The sequence below is a fragment of the Leopardus geoffroyi genome, chromosome A3 (genome assembly GCF_018350155.1).
Source record: "Leopardus geoffroyi isolate Oge1 chromosome A3, O.geoffroyi_Oge1_pat1.0, whole genome shotgun sequence".
NCBI lineage: Eukaryota > Metazoa > Chordata > Mammalia > Carnivora > Felidae > Leopardus > Leopardus geoffroyi.
In genome coordinates this window covers 113183510-113208397 of record NC_059336.1, presented here as the reverse complement: position 1 = coordinate 113208397, position 24888 = coordinate 113183510, and the positions used below count along the sequence as shown (strand labels likewise).

Below are 24888 nucleotides of genomic sequence, written 5' to 3'. Positions count from 1 at the left end.
CAATTTCCGCCCCCTGCCTAGATGGAACACAGCTCTCCCTGCCCCACCTCCCTGCCCTGGTATGTGGAGGGCAGACTGGAAATGACCTGGGGCACTCTGGTCCCGCTGCAGTTTTCCTCAACACACTTGGTCTGGAGTAGCACACTGGCCAAAGATCTGGGGTGGAAGCACTTTCGGATGACCCTCTGAGAAAGTGGCTAGTCTGGCGCTGGGAAGTTTCTCCCCTTCTTTCCCATAAAATGGAAAAGATTCGACAAGACTCAGAGTGTTCAATGAGACAAAAAGTTATTTCTAACTCCGCCATTTCTTTTTATGACGTTTGTGTGAAGTCCTTGATTTAGCCTGTGGCCACATGGCCCAGTGACTTCCCTATTTGACTACAGGGCCCTAGCTACCCACTGAGCCACTTTTTTAGGGAGTTTGATGCTGCTATAGTTTCACTTTTACTGTGAGTCTATTGGAAAAGAACTATGAGGTGAAATTGATTTCTCCAGAATAGTAGAGACCCCTTCAGTAAAATGGAGGGTCTCACTGGCTATCTCTAGAACAGCCTTCGGAATTATTCAAGTGCTGATATTTTGAAGGCCCACAGACTATTTTGAAAAACCCAATGATATCTTGACTTTCAAAATATAAACAGAATAATAAATAATTATTTTACATGTAGGTAGTATGTCCATAGGGTCAAAGACTTTCAGATCTGGATAGGAATTTTAGAGTGTGCAAATGAGCGCATTTCAGAGTTGAGAAAATTCTAACCAGTGTGTCTGGGTCAAAGTGTTAGTCGCAGAGTCAGGAAAGAGGGCTAGAGGCTTCTGCCAGGATTATTATATTATTATTATAACATTAACACTGATAATTATAACTTGAATTTATTGAGCACTTTGCCAAATGATGTGCTAAGCAAATGTATTTATTTTCTTATAATCTTCAGAGTAAGTGTATGTGCTATATATTATTATTCCAGTTTTATAGGCAAAGAAACTGAAGCTTGGGGACCCCCTTAGCTGGGCAATATGTAGCACAGACCCAATTGGCTCCTGGAACGGACACCGGAAACTGCACACATTAAAAGACTTAACGTGGAACACATACACTAATTCCACACATTTAAACTTAAAAGCTTAATGCTTAATGACATGCTTAACGGGATGCAAATGAGAATGTTTCAGTGCAATACAATTAGACACACAACGTGTGTTAAGGCTCTTTCGAACGGTCCCTGGCAGGAAGGGCGAGGTTTCCCGTTGTGACAGTCCAAGCCCAGGCTGTGCAGGGTCACTGACCTGCAGCCTGTTTTTCTCGCTGAGAGTAGTTCAGTGATGGCTCCCGCATCGGTCAGAACAGCAAGTTTGAGCTTTATGATTACCCTGGAATACACCACTCTTGTTGCCCTTTCTGGCCTTTTCTCTCAGCTTTTCCTGTCACTCCTTTGCTTTGGAGGACAGCCACTCCACCTGTACCCCACACCAAATATCTGGCTTGGTGGTGATAAAACTATGAGGCAGACCTGTACATTGTTGTTCAACCTGGAACATTGGTTGTCCAAGTAGGGGGTGGTTGTTCATGAACAGAAGCAATGTACTCCTTTTGTTTGCTCCATTTGTTCTGAGCTGTGAGGGGAGATGGTAGGCTGGGGCACCGAGGTGAGGGAGGAGAGGTGTGCTTTTCTCTGCACACTTCCCCGACCTGCGTATGGTCGCCATGCTTGCAGGCCATGAACCTGCAGCTTCTCTGGCTCATCAGCCAGAGACCAAGCTTTAAAGAAATCTTAAAAAAATCTCAAAATTTCATTTGGCTCTCCATATTCCTCCATGTGGTTCAATGTCAAAATTAGGGCTGGCGATAAGAAAGAGCACTGAGTAATGCACATATAGCAGAAGGGTCCTTTGCTTAATCAGGAGGAGAATTAAGTACATAGACCAGTCATGGATGTCTTTGAGAAAGTGGTCAAAGTTTTTTCAAGGCTGTTATATGACAAGATTACACATTCTGAAGATCAAGCTCCGTATAGCAAGAAGGGGGAATTTTTAATCAACTTCTCACCTACTGATGCTTCTAAAACTAAGCCCAACTCCAGAGAAATCAGCAATATAGTCTGCTAAAACAGAACCACTGGAAATTACCTCCAGTCCTTGGTGGGAATGGCTTATTTTCATGGCAGTTGGCATAGTCCAGTGGGTTATTTATACAAGAGACACATGAGACAGACTCAGAATCACTGCAGAGTCTGTAAGGTATACTCCAGAGCTGGTTTAAAGCAAAATAAAATGTTTGGTTATCTTCTTGGGACCTTTTAGGATGAGGAAACAAAATTTGTGATGCCATGTTGGCTGCCTTTGTTTCTTTGCCTTTCCCAGACTGTGTATTCCAAAGAACCTGTTCCGGAAGAGTTAACTCCCTTGGGTCTCATTTTCCCTTTGCAGTGATTGCTCATTTACAAGCCGTAGAGTTGTTCAGCTGTTTGCATGTCACATTCCCTTTGTTTTAGGGATTTGAAAATCTGGGTTTTGTGGGGTGTTGTTGCAGTTTCAAATGATCACAGCAGTCTCTCTGGAGTCCGTGGCGTTGGTTCACTGTGTTGGATCTTGAGCCCTTTTGTAGTATCGAGAAGACAGATTCCTGCATTTATGTAGGAATTTTCTGGTGTAAGGCGCTTCCTTGCACTTTGCCACAATTCTATGGAATGAGGGAGGACATCATCACCATCACCACTGTTTACAGTGAGGAAACTGAGAGTGAGGGAAGGTGAGTGAACTTGTCCGTGGTCATGGGACCAGTAACTGGGAGCGCTCACCTAAGTCCTCTGTCTTCTGACTCTGAATAATACCTGTAGAATTGTCTTCTGTGATCAAAAGTGCTGTAATTTGTATTATCTTCTGATGGGCAAAAGTTAAATGGGAGACTGATTTGTGATGTACCATCCCATGCATGTCAGTGATGGTATCTCCAAAGCCTAGGGATATTTGGCCTCAGAAACAAGGTCAGCCTTAGTGATAGACATGGTAGTATTTGCTTGGGGTGGTATTTCTAAACAAACTTGGTCATTTTCCTCCCTGCAGATCCAACGTAAGTTGGAGTCATACTAACTACAGTATGATGTAATATTCAACTTTTATAAGGTATCTGGGTTTTTTGTTTGTTTTAGATATAAAAAATGCAGTCTGTTGTCCAGCATGCACTCCATTATCCCACAAAAATCATTATTGGAACAAAATAATGGAACAAAAGCATTATTAGAAGTTCTGCCTGGTTACAGTACCCTTATTCACATGGGAAATAGTATACTCTGACTACTAGCAACAGTGTCCCCTGTGACCATTTCCCTCTGCAAAGTTATCTGCCCACTACTGAGAGAGTCCTAGCTCTCTAGAATAATTGAGACTCTTCACTACTAGTCAGTTTTCTGGTATGGTAACCCAGTTCATTGTATAACAGTGCTATCTGTATGTTGGCAGGGTCATAAAAATGACAGCACAAGTGCCTGATGATTTTATGATGCAGCTGCACATTTTAATGGCTATGGCTTTGAGGTGGGGGTGTGGGGGGACAAGGGACAGCTCTTTGACCATAACAGCTATTACAGTGTTGTTGTTTCTTTAAAGTAGCTTTTTTTTTAGTATGAATGTGACAGGTAGCCTTCTTTTAATTTAAAAAATCCTGAACATTTAATTCATGAGTTGACACAAAGAGCATTTTTCCTTAGCAACTACTGTAGTAATCAGAACTTTCTGCACCTTTCAAGAAGACAAAGGGGGAAAAAATTGAAAGAAAGAAAGAAAGAAAGAAAGAAAGAAAGAAAGAAAGAAAGAAAGAAAGAAAGAAAGAAAGAGAAAGAAAGAGAGAAAATAAGATGGTACGTTAAAGGCTTAGCTTCCTGGATTCCAGCCTGTAGAATAGAAGTAGCCCCTATTGTAAGTCGAGAGTTCAACTCAATATATGAATGATTTGCGTGCCTGCACATACCCTAACATCTTGGAAGTTTCTATGTGATCAAACCAGTCATTTTATTTCTTGAAGACTCGTCTATTCAAACTGCTGCTCTATCTTTACTCCTAACTTTGTGCTGCTTTAGGAGGATCTGTCCCCACCCCACAAAATATTCCAAGAGCCTTGCCTAGATCATTATGCCATTGATTTGCTTTTGCATTATAAGTGTTGTAAGTGAATGTGTTCCAGGTACAGTCTTTGACAGAAAACTAGTGATGGGGAAAATAATGTGGAAAAAAGTTTGTCATTAGTTCCAGAACTTCACTTTAGTCACTTTGCTGCTGCTTCATTGTTTCAAAAATCACAGACAAGGGGGGTACCTGGGGGGGGGGGCTCATTTGGCTAAGCATCCGGGGTTAAGCATCCGGCTCTTGGTTTCAGCTCAGGTCATGATCTCATGGTTGATTTGTGAGTTCAAGCCCTATGTTGGGCTCTGTGCTGACAGTGTGGAGCCTGCTTGGGATTCTCTGTCTCCCTCTCTCTCTCTGTCCTTCTCCCACTCATGCTCTCTCTCCCTCTCTCTTAAAAATAAATAAATAAATAAACATTTTTTTAAAAGTGTCTTAAAAAAATCACAGACAAGTAACTACATTTGAATGTGTTTACATGATTTTAATTGCTTTTCTTTTTCCCTTCTGAAATATTTGTACTGTGATTGAGACCTTAGCAACTGATGAACTAGGAAGGCAAGGGGCTGGAGAAGAACTTAGGCAAAGAGGCCATCAATATGCCATGGAATCAGACTCCAAATTGAGAGAGAGAGAGAGAGAGAGAGAGAGAGAGAGAGAGAGAGAGAGAGAGAAGGGGGTGTGGGAGAAAGAAAGAAAGATGAAAAAAAAGTCTGTTCAGTCATGCCTCTGTTTTGTTTTGAGAAAATAATTATTTTTCATTTCATTTAACAATTCAAAATGAGCAGAATCAATTTTCCTTGGAGACTTTTATATAAACTCACTTTAGGAAGGTACCAGCTAGAGGTTCCTATTCAGGAACTGACACACTGGTTTGATAGAACTCTTTGGACCCAGAATCGAGGAGCTTGGAAGGACAAACAGCCTCATCTAGCCACACCCTGTCAACTTGCCTATGACTATCAAGGAGGCATGTTCTCAAATATCAAGTTAACATAGAATTCTGGAGCTCAAAAAGTACTCAAGAATTTAAAACTTTTTTAAAATGGAAGAACTGAGTATAATTTCTGGAAAAATCTGGAAAAATCATACCCTGGTTTCAATTTGACTGAACTTTGGATTCTGCCTTACTTTCAGTTCTGCTTTCTAAACGTAGAAAGTATTTCGTGTATACATGGAATGCTTGCCATTCAAAATCATATGAGTTGACAGGATGTTTTGCAGATCACTGTTTATGGCAAGGACAGTGCTCAACTGAATGGTGGTGCTCTAGGTTTCTCTGTTATCTCTCTCTCCCTACTCATTCAGATTCTAAGATGAATCTGTCTCTCTTTTCCTTCTGTAGTTGGCATTTTTTGTAAGTTTATTTATTTATTTTGAGAGAGAGAGAGAGAGAGAGAGAGCGCACGCATGAGTGGGGGAGGGGCAGAGAGAGAGAGAGGGAGAGAGAGAATCCAAAGCAAGCTCCATACCGTCAGCAGAGCCCAACATGGGGCTTGAACCCACAAACTGTGAGATCATGACCTGAGCCAAAATCAGGAGTCGGACACTCTACTGACTGAACCACCCAGGTGCCCCTGTAGTTGGCATTTAAACAGAATCTGCTGCTGGGAGAGGAAAGAAAATGATGTTTATTTTCACAACGTCCAGAGGTAGCCATTATCATTGACATTCTTACAGAAGAGAAAACTAAATTTCAGAGAGGTTGAGTATCTTGCACATGGTCACAAGCCAGGGGAGTAGTGAAGCCAGGGTTCTGGTCCTAGTCTGACTGTAAACAAAGTGTGTGCCTTTTCTACTCAACCACACTTGTCTCTCACTATGTTTATGTTAAAATCTGGTGCTCACTATGGAAAGGGCAGCCATTCTGTGGAGTCTGGATTCTGCTGGCCTTGCCATGTAACCAACATTACATCATGCCCAATACCTAGCCATTTCCATTAGAGGAGTGCCATAGCACAAAGAGACTTCCTAGGAATCTGTGGATTTATGATTGCATCCCGCAGTCTCCTTGTAGCCTGCACCCAGAAAACACTCATCCTGCTTGCATTGTTGAGGTGTTCTCTCAGCTGTGGCATTCTGCACCGTGGGCAGGGTTCTCTTGCAGAGCCTAGCCTCTGGCTACACTCAAAAATCATTACACGATCTCAGATGATGACAAGTATAAAGAAGATCATGACTGGAGGACCTGGCTGATTAACAAGCAGTGACTGTTTGCTTTAAATTATATTTGGTTTTTATGAGAAGTGACATAATGTTGGCATCAAAAGAAGCAATCATACTCGCTTAATAAATTGTTTCTTGGGGCCATGATTACAAATAGATAAAAGGGCAAGCAGACCTTGAAGCAGGACCAGTGGAACATATCTCATGCTATTTTAATTCTCTATGTTTTAGAAGAAATACTTCCTTCACCCTCTCTTGGAAGCTGCAGGAACTGTGGTCGACTTAAGCCAATGGTGGTGGTTTTACTGTGTAAGAATTGAGGTTTTATCTTTTCAGCTATCACGATGACTGAGAAATATATCACACATAGAATTCTGCAACTCTTTGGAATTTTCTCTCACATCAAGCTTGTGTAAGAGAGGCTAATACGTTCAAAAAATTGTTTTGAGTTTTAATTCTCAGATACGGAGATTTTACTCAACCAAAAGTTATTAAAACTTCAGTAAGTACAGTCTAGTTTATGGGACTTCTTATGTGGAAGCTGGAGTTTACATTTTGGTAACAAAAGTTAAAGAAAAAAAAAGCCCCAAATATATTTTCCTACAATTAATTTGGCAAGTATTTTTAAACATATGCTTTCTGCTGCCTATTGCACTAACCTGAATAATGGCACAAACTTTACCCTGTAGGATATTACCACCTATATTAAGCATACCAATATATTTTTTAAAATCACAATAATCATAACACACAAATATTTGGTCTATAACAAAGGCTTGTGTAGAGTTTTGTGGAAGCTGAGGAAGAGAAGATGACTATTTGTGTGAGTTAAGGAATGTTCCTTAGATTTGGTGACATTTGAACTAGGTTCAAAAGGACAAGTAGTCATTGTTAAAGAAGAAAAAACTGTATTTTCAATGTCTTCTTTCCACAAATAACATGTAGCTTGGTAGAGCTGAATCAGAGGGTACATGTTGGAAGAGGAACTGGAGAAAAGGCTCAAAGATAAGGGTATTCTGATGGCTGAGGTAGTGTTTGCCCTTCTGCAGCATTTAGATATTTTTGAGGATGATTTAAAATTTTTAAAAAATCTTTTTATTATAAAACATTTCCAGCATATACACAAGTAGACAGAGTAATATAATGAACCCCCATGTATTCATTACCTGACTTCAACAATTTTTGATGACCAATCTTGTTTCATTTCTACCCCCATGCATGTTCTCTTGTTCCCATATTAGTTTTGACACAAATCTCAAACATTTAATCATTCCATCCATAAATATTTTAGTATGTATTTAGTATGTATTTCTAAAATATAAGTTTTCTTTTGAAAAATCCATAATGTAATTAATACATCTAAAATAATTAACAATTTGGGTGCCTGGGTAGCTCAGTTAGTTAAGCTTACAACTCTTGATTATGGCTCAGGTCATGATCTCACAGTTCATGATATTAAGCCCTGCATCAGGCTCTGCATTGACGGTGTGGAGCCTGCTGGGGATTCTCTCTCTCCCTCTCTCTCTGCTCCTCCTATGCTTTTGCCCTGTCTCAAAACAAACAGACAAACTTAAAAAATAATAATTCATAACTATTATTTTGGCTTGTCAAGTAAGGAAGTGATAGGAATATATTTGTAATCTAGAAAGAAAACTCTAGAGGCAATGAGGGGAATAGGTTGAATAGAAAAAAGACCAAACCAATAGAAGACTCCAGAGATGGATTTGAACCAAGCCAATAGTGATGGAGAAGGTGGAAGAATTTTCAGAATACTTAAAAAGTAAATTGATAGTTCGTGAGATCAATCAGATACAGGGGTGAAGGTGAGAATGGAGTTAAGGAAAATTTGGACATTTTAACTTGCATAACCAGCATATGAATATGCCAATAACTGATATAGTGTAGGGATTCCTTGAAAAGCAATTTAGCCTGGTTTTTCATTAGCCAGAGATGTTTGGAAACAAATCCAAAAATATCTTCCTATTACCCTCAAACAAAGCTTTCAGACCTGGAATATTTGGAGTAATTTTGATTGTTCCAACTTAAAAGTCATTAACAAAAATTAAAACATCCAGAGTAGCATCTAAAATGTTCAAGGGTCTACAGGAGCCCCTTGGACAGACTGATGACTGGGACCTCTTTAGTTAGCACACAATAATAGTTGTAAAATCACAAAGGCTAATAAACATGATTTATTCATCAAATCCCCGAACACTAAAGGTTTGAAAGATGTAAATTTAAAATAATGGAAAGAAGTTTCTCATACTGTATGATGAAAATGTTCAAACAAACAAAAAATCTTGGAAGAATTGTACAGTGTATGTCCATATACCACCAATTCAATTTTAACATTAACAATTTATCATGTTTTCTTTTTCACATCTATTCATTTATCTTCTATCCATCCATTGTTTTATCTTTTTTTTTTTTCAAAATAAGTTGCAGACAGCAGTGCACTTCATTTATAAGTACTTCATCATACATATTATTAACTGGAGTTCAGTATTTGTTTATTGAAAATTCATATTTTACATAGGAGTGATTGATCTTATACATTTATTTTGCCAAAAGGCTGGGACTCAAGAAGGATTAATACAATTCATGGCCGACTCTTACTGGGTTATTGATGAAAACAAGGAGCTGTTTGAGAACTTCTTGATCCTCAAAAGTTGTGGCCATATGGGGCAGCCATACTCGACCACCAAACAGTCTTTGAGGCAATGGCAAGAATTGACTTGGCAAAACTACATGCTTCCCAGTAAATGTTAACTGAATTTGAATGTGAAGAAACTGACCCCTAGAAGCATACACACTCTGCCAGTAAATGATTGGGCAGGTATGAGAACAGATCACCTCCAACAGTCTCACACTGAGCATCCCTGCCTGCCTGTAACAACTCTGCAGAAGAACAGTGTAACAGAGTAGATGGTTTATTAGTCAAAACTGTAGTACAAGCGATGCATTCTATCTAGACCCATCCCGAGATTACTCAAGAGGAGCCAGTGCTTGGGCAATAGGAAAGAAGGTAACCTATTCTCACAAAAGAGAACTCTTGATTCACATATTGAGAAAAAAAAAAAAAGTACTTGTGTTCATAAGTCCTCTGACATTCTCCAGAAAGACTTCACGTGGCTTATGGTAAACAGCAAAAATAAAATAAAGCTGAAAATGATTAGCATAAGAATAAAACAAGGGCCAAAATATGTCAGTTAGTAGAATGATGGACAAACTTAGACTTAGAAAGCTTTGAAATGTTCTAAATTAAGTCAAGTTCTGACATTTTAAAACCTGCCAATTGGCTCCATAATTAAAAATCAAGTGGAGATGATGTCTAGAAGATGCATTTGTTCAAATGCTTATTGTTGATGAAGATGTCTAGGATTCATTTGAAGACCGAAAAATTCAGTTACATAACCAGGCATTTCCTTACACAAAAAGCAGACATTCTGATACTAGGAAGAAATTTAGATGTTTGATTAACTTTTTCAGTTTCCAGTTTGATGTTCAGACAACAGCCTGTTTCAGTGGTTTTCAACTGGGGACAATTTTGCCCTCTGGGGACATTTGGCAATGTCTGGAGACATTTTGGGCTGTCCCTACTGGGGCTGGGGGTGGGGTACTACTGGCACCTAGTGAATAGAGGCCAAGGATGCTTCTAACCAGCCTGCAGTGCATGGGATGGACCCTACAACAAAGAATTATCCAGCTGAAGTATCTGTAGTATTGAGGTTGAAACACCCCGATCCATATATGTCAGTTATAGATCTAACTCTAGTATGCCTTGAAAACACTATATGATTTACATGTGCCATTTCATCTTGTGACTTGTTGAAGAGTATGTGGTGGTGACCTATATCCTTAAGAAATGCTACTGCATTGGCACCATGGCAAAAACGGGGATGTAAAATGAACAGTCCTTCAGAATAAGATCCACAGAAAGCTGAGTTGAGTGGTTGACCATACAAGTCAAAAGCACTCTTTGGTATCTAAGAGCATCAAACGTTGGCAGGCAAGAATGCAGATATTTAATTACTAAAAAAAATATTCAAAGGAATTGGGGACCTGCTGTTTAAGAGAGTGGGGGAAGGGATCGTTAGATCCTAAGTCATAGGACAGTTCATCCTGGGACTTCTCCCTCTGGGACTCGGAGAGCTCATTTCTCTGCTTCCTTCTTTCCTCTTCAAAATCTCAAGAAGGAGAACTGACTGTGTCAGAAGCAGGTGGATTAGATAAACTCCTGTTGGCAACCTGATGATTATGTCTCTGATTTATGTTCTTCTCCTTCATCTTGCCCTTGGTAATTATATACTCTATCTATGTTTACAACCATGTTCTCTTCCTTTCTTCATTCATGTTCCAACAGACCCTTGGTTAGTCCTTCTTCCTCCTGATTCCTTAACGTCTTCTTCTCTACAAGATCATCCCCATCAGGATACAGGTATGTTTCGGCAGCTCTCATCTTATAAAAATGTCCCTTGATCCCCGCATCCACTGCCAATCTCTCTTTGATTCTAGACAGAGTTATTAAATTAATACTCTGCACAATCTGTCTTTGTTTCTTGATCTGCCATTTACTCTTCAGCTCACAGCAACCTGGCTTCTGCCCACAGCTCCACTAAAGCTGCTCTTGTCAAGGTGACCACTAACCTCCTTGTAGCAAAAATTTAAAAAGCAGAGATTCCCATCTCTCTTGTTTGACCTCTCTCAGTAGCATTCAACACAGTTAATGGTTTCAGCTTCCATAAGCATGTCCTTCTCTTGGCCTCATGGAGCAACTTGCTTGACATTTTCCTTCTGTCTCTCTGACAACTCCTCATGACGCTCTGCTGCTTTACCTCCTTTTTCTGACCTCTAGATGTTGGAATGCTCAAGGTGGAATGCTCTTGTCCTTTCTCTTTATACTTTCCTCCTAAGTGATCTGAATCATTTATGTACCTTTAGATGCTGTTCATATGGGGACAATTCCCCAAATTAAATTCCATCTCAGATCTTTCCATGTTTGTTTAAATAACTACATCTTGAGACCTGCACCCAGGAGTTCCACAGGCATCTCAACCTTAACACATTCTTTTTTGGTTTTAATTTATTTATTTTTTTATTTTAGAGAGAGAGTGTGAGTGGGGGAGAGGGGCAGAGAGAGAGAGAGAGAGAGAGAGAGAGAGAGAGAGGGAATCCCAAGCAGGCTCCATGCTCAGATCCATCCCACAACCCTGGGATCATGATCTGAGCCCAAATCAAGAGTCAGATGCTCAACCAACTGAGCCACCCAGGTGCCCCTCAACCATCGCACATCTTAAGCAAAACTCTAGATTTCGTCCAGTGTACCTCTTCCGCCATCCTGCCAATCTTCCCTATCTCAGTTAATGGAGTTATAATTCTGACGGTTTTTCAGGCCTTTCAGTCTTTCACATCTCTTACTAACTTAATCTCCAAGTTCCAACTCTTCAAAGAGATCTGTCCTTGCTACTTACCTAAAATAATTGCTCTTGTCATTCTCTATCTTAGCATCCTGGGTGAGTTTTCATTCCTAGCTCTTATAACAGCTTGTAATTATATATTGGTTTGTCTACGTGTCTGTTGTTGGTTTCTCTCACTAAACTGTATACACCATTGGGCAGGGATCGGGTCTCTTTTGTTCACCAGATACCCAGGCCCTGGCATAATATCTGGAAGGCAGAGGTATTGTGTTCAGTCATTATTTTTTTTAATCAGTAAAGAACTATTTGGATACTAAGCCTAAACAGACACTTACTTTTGTCCTGATGAGATAAGAATCAGATCCTTTTGGGGCACCTGGGTAGCTCAGTCGGTTAAGGATCCTACTCTTGATTTCTGCTCAGGTCGTGATTTCACAATTCATGAGTTCAAGCCCTATGTTGGGCTCTGTGCTGACAGCACAGAGCCTGCTTAGGCTTCTCTCTTTCCCCTCTTTCTCGCTCCTCCCCTGCTCATTCTCTCTCTTGCTCTCTCTCTCAAAATAAATAAACTTAAAAAAAAAAGAGTGAGATCTTTTTTTTTTCTCTTTGAATCACACTTTTAAGTGGATTAAAAGATAATAGTTACACATCATTCAGAAATAAAAGAGAAAAAAGTTAATCTTTAATAAATGCTTGTTGATTGGTGAATTGATTGAGTAGCTAATCGAAAATTTACTTAATTTCTTTGTAATCCTATTTATTTACAACAGAGAAATAATACTACTAACTCTCTTTTTCAGAATTATTTTGTAGAGTGAAGTTAGATTATTGCCCTCTAATTCCTTTTGAAGAAAGACATTAAATAGGCACACAACCCCGTTCGAGATGGTGCAGAGATTACATGTATTATCAATTTCCTTTGTCTGAGAACTGCAGTGCACTGATGTCTGAACTCTTGTGGTTTGTGGGTCAACAAAATGTCAACCTGCTTCTTTGTCATAAGCCCCAGAACTGCTTCAGATGCCCAGTACCCACCAACAAGGGATTTTAGCTTCTTACTAAAACTTCATTATCATCTTAGGCCCCTGAATACAAAAAATATTTTGACAAAGGGAGATGATTGGTTAGGAGTCATATTTGTGCAAAGAGCCAAAGTCTCTTAAAATTAGATTGCTGAGTAGAAATTCCATGACAGACGGCAGATAGCTGCCTCATTTCTCCAAGTCTAAGTGGCCAAAGGCTGCTTCATGTTGGAAAAGTTATACTTTTTAAGATAGATGCATTAGTTCAAAATCAGCTTTCTGACACATGTACTTTTTATGTCCCAGGGACCCCAGTATGAGGCTGGATTCTCTGGAAGCTCACTGTGATGATGTGTTTCCCTTCCTTCCATGAACTCACTGTTTAAACTTGGGCAAACTATGTTATCTATTTGGCCTTGGGGCTCTCCTTTAGAAAGTGAGGTAGTTTACCTGGTGAATAAAAGGTCCCCTTGAAAAGTAGAAATGTTCTCTGTCTCTCCTGTACCACAATCTCTTTCTCTTTTTAGAACTACAGGGTTTCTTTGTAGTAGACAAAAAAGGCACTATCAGAAGACTTGAATGAGCACAATGATGAAATCAGGTGTTTAGAGACCAGGCCTTGCAGCTGCACTGACCCAGTAAATAACCCTTCCTTGGTTTCTGGTTTCTCCTTTTAGAGCAATAAACAACAACAAAGGAAGAATACCAGCTCAACTTGTATAGTCTCTAGTTACCCAAGTGACTCATTATCTAAGTGCCGGAAATTATCCACAGGAAGCTATCCTGAAAGCCCACAGTGATGAGTACCTGTGTATTACTCAAATCTGACATGGAGGAGTAAGCTGTTACTAGCCGTAGTCAATAGATCCAAAGCAACATAGGGAGGAAGTGGGGAAGAGTGAAACTAGATATTCACTATAATGTGAGGAATCTAAAAATGTATTCTCCACTAAGCATGGGTAGGTACATTTTTTTTTAATTTATAGACGTTCCAGTATACGTTCTATTTTCCCTTAATCTTTCCAGAATCTGCAAAGTAAAGCATTGAGAGGGTATTGGCACCAAGTCCCATGCTGTTTGGGAATCATTAATGAACATCTATTTTGCAAGGACTTTTCTACAAAAGGAAAACACAGAAATCTGAGGGAATTGCAAAACTTGGAAGCAATCTAGACATTATAAGCATATTATAAATGGAAATAAGTAATAATCTGCTAGCCAAAGCAAGCCTGACAAATGCTGTAGAAATTCTCAAACTTATTGTCTTGCTTGGGTGGGAGGTGAAGTTTGTCTTGTGATCTGAACCTACTTTTTGAATGAAAATATGCCAGAAGGCATAGTAGCTGTGGTTCTTCTTTGTTTAATCCACGAGTAGTAACATTGTGAAGACCTGTACAATGAAGAATCCCCCTTAACCTTTGCTTAGCATCTGTAATGTCAAGAGGGAGCCTGATGTGTCTGAATTCAGGGCTCACAAATGCAAATATCTGCAGGCCAAGAAGACACTATAATGAGTGAAGTAGATTGGGATAAGAATCTTCTTTATAAATCTACTTCCTTATAAATCTGCTAAAAAGAAAAGGCACATAAATGGCAATGACCCTTGGCCTCAGCTGGGGAAACAATAGAGGGTAGTTGGAACTTTGGGGAACTGGAAGGCAGTTGCTACTCAGCTCCAGCCAGATTTTGCCTCATGAGGCAGATATGATTTCTCCACAAGAATCTGGAGATTTTTAAAAGGTAAAACTGGAAAAACTGGATTTTTAAAAGGTAAAGTCTGGATTTGTACATTTTGCAAATAATGCAAAGATTTTGAAACTTCGTGAGGGCCTAACAAAAAAAATAACATTGATGGGCCAGACCTCTGTCCAAAGGGTCACCATTCTATAATCTGTGAATGATAAGTAAGGAAGAACTTAATTTGCACCATCTTCAATTTGGAGAAAAAATAAAACTAGGACTTGTGGTTCAGTATTTGCCTTTAAATAGGTGTGCTTAGATAAAGAGAAAAAATTTTAAAGGGCATTTGAGAACAATACAATGTTTAAGCAGCAGTGTACTTTTATACTTAACTGCTATAGCATCAGATCTAGGGTTCCTTAGATTTTGTGGGAAGTACGATTTTGTATCAGGACCCACAGATTGCTTCATATAACCACAAAGATGTGGAGATTTGGATACTTCTAAATGGCAAAAACAATGTTCTAGTTTTTATAAATAGATGTTTGGTACCTTGTAGACAGCACATTATCAAAGGCAAGACTCCCTTATCCAAAAGCAAAACTGAATGTTGGAAAAAGCATTATAATGCCTGAGAACCAAAAACACTTGTACAAAACTTGGGCTCTGTTCACACTGCTTTAGATGCCTGAAGGTAACACATTTTGGGTCTTGAGTGTTCCTTCATTTTTCAGTCTAGACACTGCTTGAAGTATTCCAGTATTTTTCTTCCCAGTAATTGATGGCTTTCTGGTGGCTTTTCCCCCTTTATCTCCCAAACCAGGTATTACTATGTAGTAATAAATTAATGAGATTTTTAAACATTTTCTCTTTTTTTATTTATTTTGGGAGAGTGAGAGAGTGTGGGAGGGGCAATGAGAGAGGGAAAGAGAGACTCCCAAGCAGACTTGCGCTGTCAACGAGGAGCCTAATGTGGGGCTCGATCCCACCAAACATGAGATCATGACCTGAGCCGAAATCAAGAGTTGGATGCTCAACTGACTGAGCCACCCAGGCACCTCTAAACATCTTCATTTATATTTTTCTGTTTTAAGAATGCAACAAATAATTAGCATTGCATTGAGTAGTGAGAAAATATCTCTTTACCCAAATGCTTGGTAAAAACTTTCAGGTTTTCTGTGATTAACGGTTGAAGAGTGCTAAGATAGTTAAATAAATAAATACGTGCCCTGGTTCCTGGACTAGAAATTAGAAGTGTTGAAAATATGAGATCTTGTGGCGAGATAAAGATTGGCGAGGGGTTAAAACTATGTGAACATGGGGACTTGTGAAATCCCCACAAATTACCACAGAAGCCAACAAGGCTCTCATTCTATTTTTAGTGCTTGGCTCGGTTTCACTAACTATTTCAACTCTTCAACATCCTTATTGTGACCAGTATCTCCATCAGCAGAACTTTAGGTGGAAATGTTTTTGTGTTCTATCTAATCTCAAGAACATTTTTTTATGGGTTTTGATAACCTGACATGCATTTATTCCCATTCTGGAGAAGAATGAGTTCAATGTCAAGACTGGGGTCCTATTCATGGCCCTTTGGTATATATGAAATGCTACTGAGATTTCTATATGTATCTACTAAAATTTCCTGCTCTTTAACTTCTCTGGGGACATGTATGTGTCTGTGTATCCCTGTAAGGACCTATCTTATGTGCTTGATAGATATTTCTTTGAAAAATAGATTGTAACTGATGGGTAAAAATATAAATAGGTGAATATGAATAGTTGGGTTGTATGTCTAGAGACAGCTACTTTATCCTCCCAAAATAATGAATACTACATAGTAATAACCTGATTATGGAATCTTTTTAAAGTTTATTTATTTTGATAGAGACAGAGAAAGCACGAATGGGGGAGGGGTGGAGAGTGAGAAGGAAAGAGGGGAGAATACCAAACAGGCTCCGCACAGTCAGCGCACAGAGCCCCACAGGGCTCAAACTCACGAAACCATGAGATCACAGTCTGAGCTGAAATCAAGAGTCCAGTGGATGCTTAACTGACGGAGCCACACTGGTGCTCCACTGATTATGGAATCTTTAAGAAAATATGGGACTATAGTACAATTAGCAGAAATGGGATTTAAACTAGCTCTCATTTCATAATTCAGATTTCTAGCCTATGCTGCCTTTTCTCCTCTTTCACCAAATGAGTATGTGTCTATAAAATACATGTGGCTTATAACTTTGAGAGACATGATGTAAATAGGAATCATTTTATTCCATAGTTAGAGGGCACTTTTTGGTCATTTACCAGGGAAAAAACAATAGTAGCTAACACTTACTGAGAATGTACTATATTACAGTTAATTCGCATTTAACCTGTATTAACTCACTGAATTCTCATAATAACCCTACAACATAGATACTATTACTCTCCAACTATATAGATAAAGGTACAGAGGCACCATAAAGCTTACATAATTTGCCCAAGGCCACATACTAGAAAGTACAGGAGTCAAATTTGGTGTCAGTGGTTTGTCTGTAGAGTCGGCTCTTAACCATCAATCAAGCCTACTCAGAACTCATTAAATGACTAAAATGTGTAAAGCCTGCACGGACCCAGAAGAGGGCTGCATTGGATTATATCACATGGACCTTCACAGTGGCTTTTAGTTGTGATGCTTGGAACACGACAGTCTCTCTCTCCCTGTCTCAATGTTGATTGAGTGAAAGGAATGAACACATGTGAACTTTAAATCCAGTTTTAAGAGCCCCATTCTGTTAGTATTCCTGCTTCTCCACACCTCTCTGCCTTTTTCAGTGTTGTTTTCTTTGCATGCGGTTTCTCCTTCTTTCTCCACTCAGTGCAGCCCCCCTCATGCTTTAAGGCACCGCTCGATTCTGTGAGTCAGAAGTTATTACTTCTCTCGTGACTCTTTCATAATGCCCTGTATCATAATTTCTGTTCATTTTCTGGCTCCCTGTTTAGATTTTAAGTCCTCCGAGATTACAATCTATGCCTGATACAATCTTGTACCTCTGCCATGGTGTTAACCACAGTGTCTGGCACAGAAATAAGTGTTTATTAAATAAATGATAAAATGACTGGAAGAAGTTTTCCGTGTATTTCTATTCTCTATAACCTAAATCTGTAATAAAAAATCTAGAAGCATGTCTTGAAATTCCATCATGGGCATGTTAATGTAAGAGGAGTAAATTCACTGAATAGAAGAAGAAATTCAAGATGAAAATAAGATTAGAGAAAAACAGTGGAAAAGAAATCTGACGTTTGCAGATCATCTTGGAAGAAGAAGGTGGTAGAGAAAGATAACCATAGACAGATATCAGATGCACTTCTGGGTTGAGGGCTAGAAAGACAAAAGACACAGTCTGGTTCTTAAGAAATTACTGGGGAGACAGAACCACTTGGTAACATAAATCATACAAAGCCTAAAGGAAGTCAGTAAGCTGAGTACCAAAGTCTGCCTGGAGGAGCTGGGAGGGAGGAGAAGAATTCAAATAGGCATTTCAGAAGTGAGTGTGTGATTGCCAAACAGACTTATTGAGGGGAAGGGAAACATTCTAAAAAAGAAACAGTATGGGCAAAGCATGATGTCCTGGTCAGTGCAGGCTGCTGTAACAAAAATACCATAGACTGGGTGGCTTAAACAACAAACCATTTTCATGATCTAATTATCTCCCAAAGGCCCCGTCCCCAAATACCATCACACTGGGAATTAGGGGTTCAACATATAAATTTGGGCGGGGGCACAAACATTCAGTCCATAGTACATAGAAAAGAAGTTCATTTTATAGTAATATAACATTCTAGAATAACTGAGGGTCAATCTAGAAAACTTTCAACAGTGCACACTGCCATGGAGCAGGGGAAAGGTAATGGCAACCTGAACCTGAGAGTGGAAATGGAGAGGAACTGCGATGGGAGCAGATGAGAAGCATTTGGGAGGTACATGATCAGACCTGCCTGTGGAGGGAGGGGGAAAGGAGGAGCTGGGAAATCTGGGATGAGTCCTCAGTGTCCAGCATGGAATGCCGGGGCAGATGAAGCCATACATCACGGAAGGAAATAAAACAGTTTAGTAGGAGGGTGAAGAAGACATAATTTTTAATTAATTAATAAATTATAACTGAAATATAATTCATATACTACTAGAATCTATCCTTTTTAGTTGTATAGTTTCGTGATTTTTCATATATTCACAAGGTTATAAAGCAACCATTGTTATCAAACTTCAGAACATTTTCATCACCCCAAAAAGAAACCCTGAACTCATTAGAGTCACTCTTTATGCTTCCATTCCCTTAGCCCCTGGAAGCCCTAATTTACTTTCTGTCTCTATGAATTTGCCTATTCTGGCCATTTCATCTCAATGGAATTATACAATATATGGCTTGTTTTGTGGTCTGGCATTTTATTTTATCTTATTTTATTTTATTTCATTTCATTTCATTTCATTTCATTTCATTTCATTTCATTTCATTTCATTTCATTTTATTTGTATGTTTTTCTTCACGTGGCATCATGTTTTCAAGGTATATCCACGTAGCAGCATGTATCAGTATTTTATTCCTTTTTGTGGCTGAATAAAATTCCATCACGTAGATACACTTCCTTTTGTTGGTCTATTTAGCTGTTCATAGTCATTTGGGTTGTTTGAACATTTGGGTTATTATGATTACTACTGCTGACCATTTGTGTATAAACTTTTGTGTGGACATAGTTGTTTTTTCTTTTAAATGTTCATTTATTTATTTTGTGAGAGAAAATGAGAATGAGAGAGAGACAGATCATGCACACATGCTAGCAGGGGAGGAGTGGAGAGAGACAGAGAATCCCAAGCAGGCTTTGTGTTGTCAGTGCAGAGGCGGATGTGGGGTTCAATCTCACGAACCATGGGATCATGACCTGAGCTGAAATCCAGAGTCAGACACTTAACTGAGCCACCCAGGCGCCTCTGAACATAAGTTTTCAATTCTTTCAGGTATATACCTAGGAATGAATTTGCTTAATCATATGGTAACTCTCTGTTTAAGTTTTTCAGAAACTGCCAAATTGTTTTCCAAAGCTGTATCATTTCATATCTTCACTAGCAATGTGCGATGGTAAGGTATGAAAACGTACCCACGAGCTAAGTAAAACTTTCTCAAAGGCACCCCCAGTTAAGTGCCAGAGCTGGGATGTGATCCCAGGTCTGCCCATCTGCAGCCTCCACTCGCTGACCTCTACAGTATACCATGCATCTGGCCTCATTTTCTTTCAGAGTTACCAACATGGAGTGGTAGTTGAAGCCATGGTTGTGGATGAGTTTGTCATGGAGAGTCTGAGGTGAGAAGAAAAGTCCAGGCATGGATACCTGTGGATCCCCAGCAGTAAGAAAGAAGTCTGTGTGTGTCTGAGGTGTGACCAGAGGCACAGGAGTAAAACCAGGGAAGAGAAGTTGCCAGGAAAACCATCCAAGGGGAGAATTTCAGGGGGAGTGTGGTCAAGAGGCAATGCAAAGCTGCTGAGCCTTGAGGTGAATGTGGTGTCTTCTGCCAGAGTAGTTTTGGTGAAGTGTGGGAGTAGGGAGTGAAGGGAGAAGTGGACAGAGTTTGATTTGAGTGTTCTGAAGAGGGCATGGAATCAATCCAGCAAATTCTACCTGACTGTGAAGGATGAGAGCAATAGGAGAGGAGGCCAATAGGGAGCTGATGTTCTTTGTTTGCTTTGGTTTTGGTCAGGAAAGATACCTCATATTTACTTAAACTGCTAGTACTTTAGCTCCAATTCATTAATTCTCCTTTTTTATAAGCATATCAACAAAATCCTTGTTTCCAGTCTTTTGCCTCCTCCAACTCTTTAATAGTGACTTTGTGAAAAGCTATCTTCCTCTCCCTCTGTCTTTTTTCCCTCTTCCTGTGTCTCTCTAGATCCACTAATAAGAGAAAAATACCCATCTGAATCTGATTCATGTTTCTAGGAGTTACAAAATTTCCAAAGGGTAATTTGGTATATTCACAAAGTAGTACATCAACCTCTATAGTCCATGAGAATTCTAAAAGTTCTTTTCGGCATTGATAGATACCCTGACCTCCTTATCTTCTGTATGTAATATGCTATTAATCCATTTATAATGTTGTTCTAATAGGGAAATACACTCTAAATTCCAAAATCACTTTTCAAATATAGTTGGGAACATTTCATAATTTCCTTTTTAATTTTCCATTGTGTTTTATGCTCTTAAAGCCCTTTTTTTAAGTGGGCTTTTTTTGTTCTGATGAGGAAGGCACAGTAATATTGTTTCTGTCGTGTTAGGGATGATGAAAGCAAGCCTTAGAGAAGTTAAAGGGGACCTCAGACACCACTGACATTTATTAGTCACTAATATTTTCTCTTTTGTTGGTATACACAGTGATTTCTTTGCAGGGGTAAGGTGAAATTAGTTAATGCCTCAAATGAGAAGAAGAGAGATGTCACCACCTCTTGAGATATGTCTTCCTTTTAGAGAAAGGAAGAAACGTTTGCTGCAGGAGAAACACCTGAAATCATAGAAAATGACAAAGTCATTAAGTGGAGCCTTCAAATTATGGCCCTCAAGCTATATACGTTTAATGGAGGGTGCAGAACTAATTTTAAAAATGTTTTTTGTTCCTATACTTTACCTTTAATTGGTTTCAATAAAAGGTCTTGCTCCAATTCAGAAGTAAGCGCAAACTGAGACTTTACCATTTCTCAAAAGAGTACTATGAACATACCGGTTTCTGAACAGGAGCAAAATGTTTTCATTTAGATGATAACATAGCACAGTTTCACTTACAAAGGAGAAATTAATATTACCTCTTCAAATGGGTCTGCATGTGTATACAGGAGTTAGCATTAGAATAGTGTAAGAAATTTAGTTTTTAAAGCTTATCACTGTCCATAGTAAAATTGGATAACAAAATTAATAACACTACTAATAAAGCAGCATTGTACAGCCTCCATTCTTCTTTTAGTGTATCCATTTACTTATGGTTTTTGAAAAATCCGGTGACAGTTCAGAACTCAGTGCATCCCTGAGTAAAATCATTTTACTGTCATCAGCTCTTGTTCTAAGTATTGTCGTGTGTCTGTGTGTGGGGGTGTTCCTGTGGGAGAAAGTTTCTTTTTTTTTTTTTTAATTTTTTAAATTTATTCGGAGAGAAAGAGCAAGCACATGAGTGGGGTACGGGCAGAGAGAGAGGGGAAGGCAGAATCTCAAGCAGGCTCTGCACTATCAGCACAGAGCCTGACATGGAGCTTGAACTAAGGAACCACGAGATCATGCCCAAAGCTGAAGCCAAGAGTCAGAAGCTCTGACTGAGCCACCCAGTTGCGCTGAGGGTAACTTTCTTGGTAACAGGTTGATGATATCAATGTCCTGCCCAATTCTGGATTCAAGCTCAGATATTTCTGGCTACTTTGCTGTCTGATACCACTGAATTTAGCTGGTATTTTCTGTTCTAGTTTTGTGACCCATAAAACTTAATAATCCCAGAAGTGTCTTTGTTCAAGAAGCCTTCTCAGATCTCTTTGGTTAAATTTGATCCCCTATTTGTGCTCCCAGAATGCCCTGGGCATGTTTCCCTGACACTGGATGTAATGGGATCCTTATTATATAATAACCAGTTTATGGAGTGCCTGGGTAGCTCAGTGGGTTGAGTGTCAGACTTTTGATTTTGGCTCAGGTCATGATCCCAGGCTCGTGGGATCAAGCCCTATGTCAGGCTCCACACTCAGTTTTAAGCCTGCTTAAAATTCTCTCTCTGTCTCTGTCTCTCTCTCTCTCTCTCTCTGTCTCTCTCTGTCTCTCTCTCTCTCTCCCCCTCTCCCTTTCCCTCTCCCTCTCTGCCCCTTCTCCTGCTCATGCTCTCTCTAAAAACAAACAAACAGGGGCACCTGGGTGGCTCAGTCAGTTGAGTGTCCAGCTCTTGGTTTCAGCTCAGGTCATGATCTCATGGTTTGTGGGTTCGAGTCCCATGTCTGGCTGTGATTCTGCTTGGGATTCTCTCTCTGTCCCTCTCTCTCTGCCGCCGCCCCCCCCCCCCCCCCCCCGTCTATCAAAAATAAATAAAAACTTAAAAAAAATTAACAAACAAAAAACAATAGCAACAAAAAACAGTTTGTAATCTGTATCCTGCAGGGGAAGTAGGCCCTTCAAATGGACTCTTTAGGGGAGCCTGGGTGGTTCAGTTGGTTAAGCATCTGACTTCGGCTCAGGTCATTATCTCGTGGTCCATGGGCTCGAGCCCCACAGTGGACTCTGTGCTGACAGCTCAGAGCCTGGAGCCTGCTTCGGATTCTGTGTCGCCCTCTCTCTTTCTCTCTCTTAATCTCTCTCCCCTCCCCACCCCCCCCAAAACGAATAAACTTTAAAAAATGGGCTCTTTACACCTCCAGTGCTTAATGTTTAACAGATACTTAATCATTGGCCTTATTTTTGCTCAGCCAAACAAATGCCTTTCTGTAAGCATGGACATACTTTTTAAGTCAGACTTCCAGTATGTTGGTGGTTCTTACTGCATTCCTGTGAAACAGATTATACTGCTGGCTGTGCCTTCCGTTCACATTCTTTTGCTTCTTAGAGGCTTTCTGTGTAGTACCTTCATTCTCTTTTGTGTAGATGCTAACCCCTGAGATTGTCATCTGGGCCCAGTGGCTGGTTCCCTAAGAGTTATATTTAGCCATGCCAGTTACTGAAAACCTCTTCCTGCTCCTGGTGGGCACAGAGGCATGAGCCTGTTAGTGCTGGTACCAAGTACTGAACCAGCTCAGAGCTCATCTCAGACGGCCTTTTTTTGGTAACAATTTTGGTAACAATTAAGGAACAATGTTTAGCTGTGTTTTATTTATTGCTAGGTTACTGGGGAGAATACTGGCCTCCCACAGTTCAATGGGTAAAGCACTCAACACAATGAGGACCCAGGTAGCATTCAAAACAATGACTTCCTCCTCCTCCACCAACATCATCATCATCATCATCAAGCTCAATCTGGAGTAAATGAACAGTCAAAGGGTAAGGGATAGTGACTTTACTTGAGGGGATTTGGAATCAGGTCCTTCCAGAGCATTAGTGCCACAGATGAGATTCTTATGAATATAATGCTGGCATCTTGAGGAGAAAACATTGATCTTCATAAAAGCTGTTTTCCCAAAGTTTAAAATTTTAACTTCTAGGCTAAACATTTTCTCGTTCTGAATCTTCTTTTGGGATCCTATTTACAATTTGAACACTAGAGTTGCCATGGTAGGTCATAACCTTTCCAAGGAGTTGAATGTGTTCATCTGGAAACCATCTGATTGCAAATGTGTAATATGTGTATATATCAGTTCTCTTCTGTGTTTAGCTTCAGCCAAATGCTAGGAAAATACCTGCTTGGTTGGACTTTGGAATTTCGTATTTATTGCTAAAGCTTCTTCAAGATTCTCATTTCTCATTTAACTCCTGTTAAATGTAAATATATTCGTTTGATTGCCAATAGTAAATACCAGTAACCAAGAAAAAATAAACAAAATGCCGCTTAGCCTTGTTACTTAATTGTTGACCGGAGCTACAAGGGGGGACTTGTGGAATGAGCTCTGAGCTGGTTATTGACTTCCGTTCAGTATTTGGTACCAGTGAGTCCCTGAATTGCCAAACTGCTGTAATAATGATGGTTATTCATCTTGAGACAATAGAGCCAGTGATCGAATGCTTAGAAGCTAAACACAGGGCATAGTACACATTTGTTCTAGGCAATGCCTAGAAATTGATCTAATAGGCAAGTCTTAACAACAGCTAAAATTTGTGTGGGTAGTAGAAAAAATACAAATTTGCAGAGTCGGACAGACCTGACTTTGCCACTTAACTAGTAATATGACATGGACAAGTAATTTAACCTTTCTGGAGCTCAATTTCTTCATCTGTGAAATGGGGAGAATGAGATTTTGCTTTAACAAAATGATATTCTAATATTTAACTATAAGTAATTTTCCCAACATTATGTGTATCATATTATATGCCACCAACAAGTAGTATTTGAAGAAACTATTATTACTTTGTTTTCTAAAACCCACAACATTGATTATTTATTTATTTAAAAAAATTTTTTTAATGTTTTTATTTATTTTGAGAGACAAAGCAGGAGTGGGGTAAGGAACAGAGAGAGAGACACACACAGAATCTGAAGCAGGCTCCAGACTCTGAGCTGTCAGCACAGATCCCAACGCAGGGCTTGAACCCACAAACTGTGAGATCATGACCTGAGCCAAAGTCAGATGCTCAACCGACTGAGCCACCCAGGTACCCCACAACAACACTGATTATCAATGCCCTATCGATTTAGAAAAAGCTCTTTTCAAGAGAAAAACAAAAAAAAAAACCCAATAACAACAACAATTTAAAACTCAGGAAAACCTCATTATCACATTAGGTAAACCCATCCAAGACAAGAATGAAAAAAATTACTTTTAGAGTTGAGAAAAACACCA

At 39.5% G+C, this 24888-nt stretch overlaps 1 protein-coding gene across 6 annotated transcripts in view; it reads left to right on the top strand.

The window, feature by feature from the left end:
• RASGRP3 (RAS guanyl releasing protein 3) overlaps positions 1-24888 on the top strand; it is a 106128-nt gene that overhangs the window by 32850 nt on the left and 48390 nt on the right. For 3 of the 6 annotated variants that reach the window (XM_045447176.1, XM_045447175.1, XM_045447171.1), the window contains exon 1: positions 10645-10722. The exons of the other annotated variants lie outside the window; for them this stretch is intronic. The gene's annotated coding sequence lies outside the window, so the exon portion shown is untranslated. Of the gene's footprint in view, positions 1-10644; positions 10723-24888 lie in introns of those variants that run through there. 6 annotated transcript variants of the gene reach the window in all.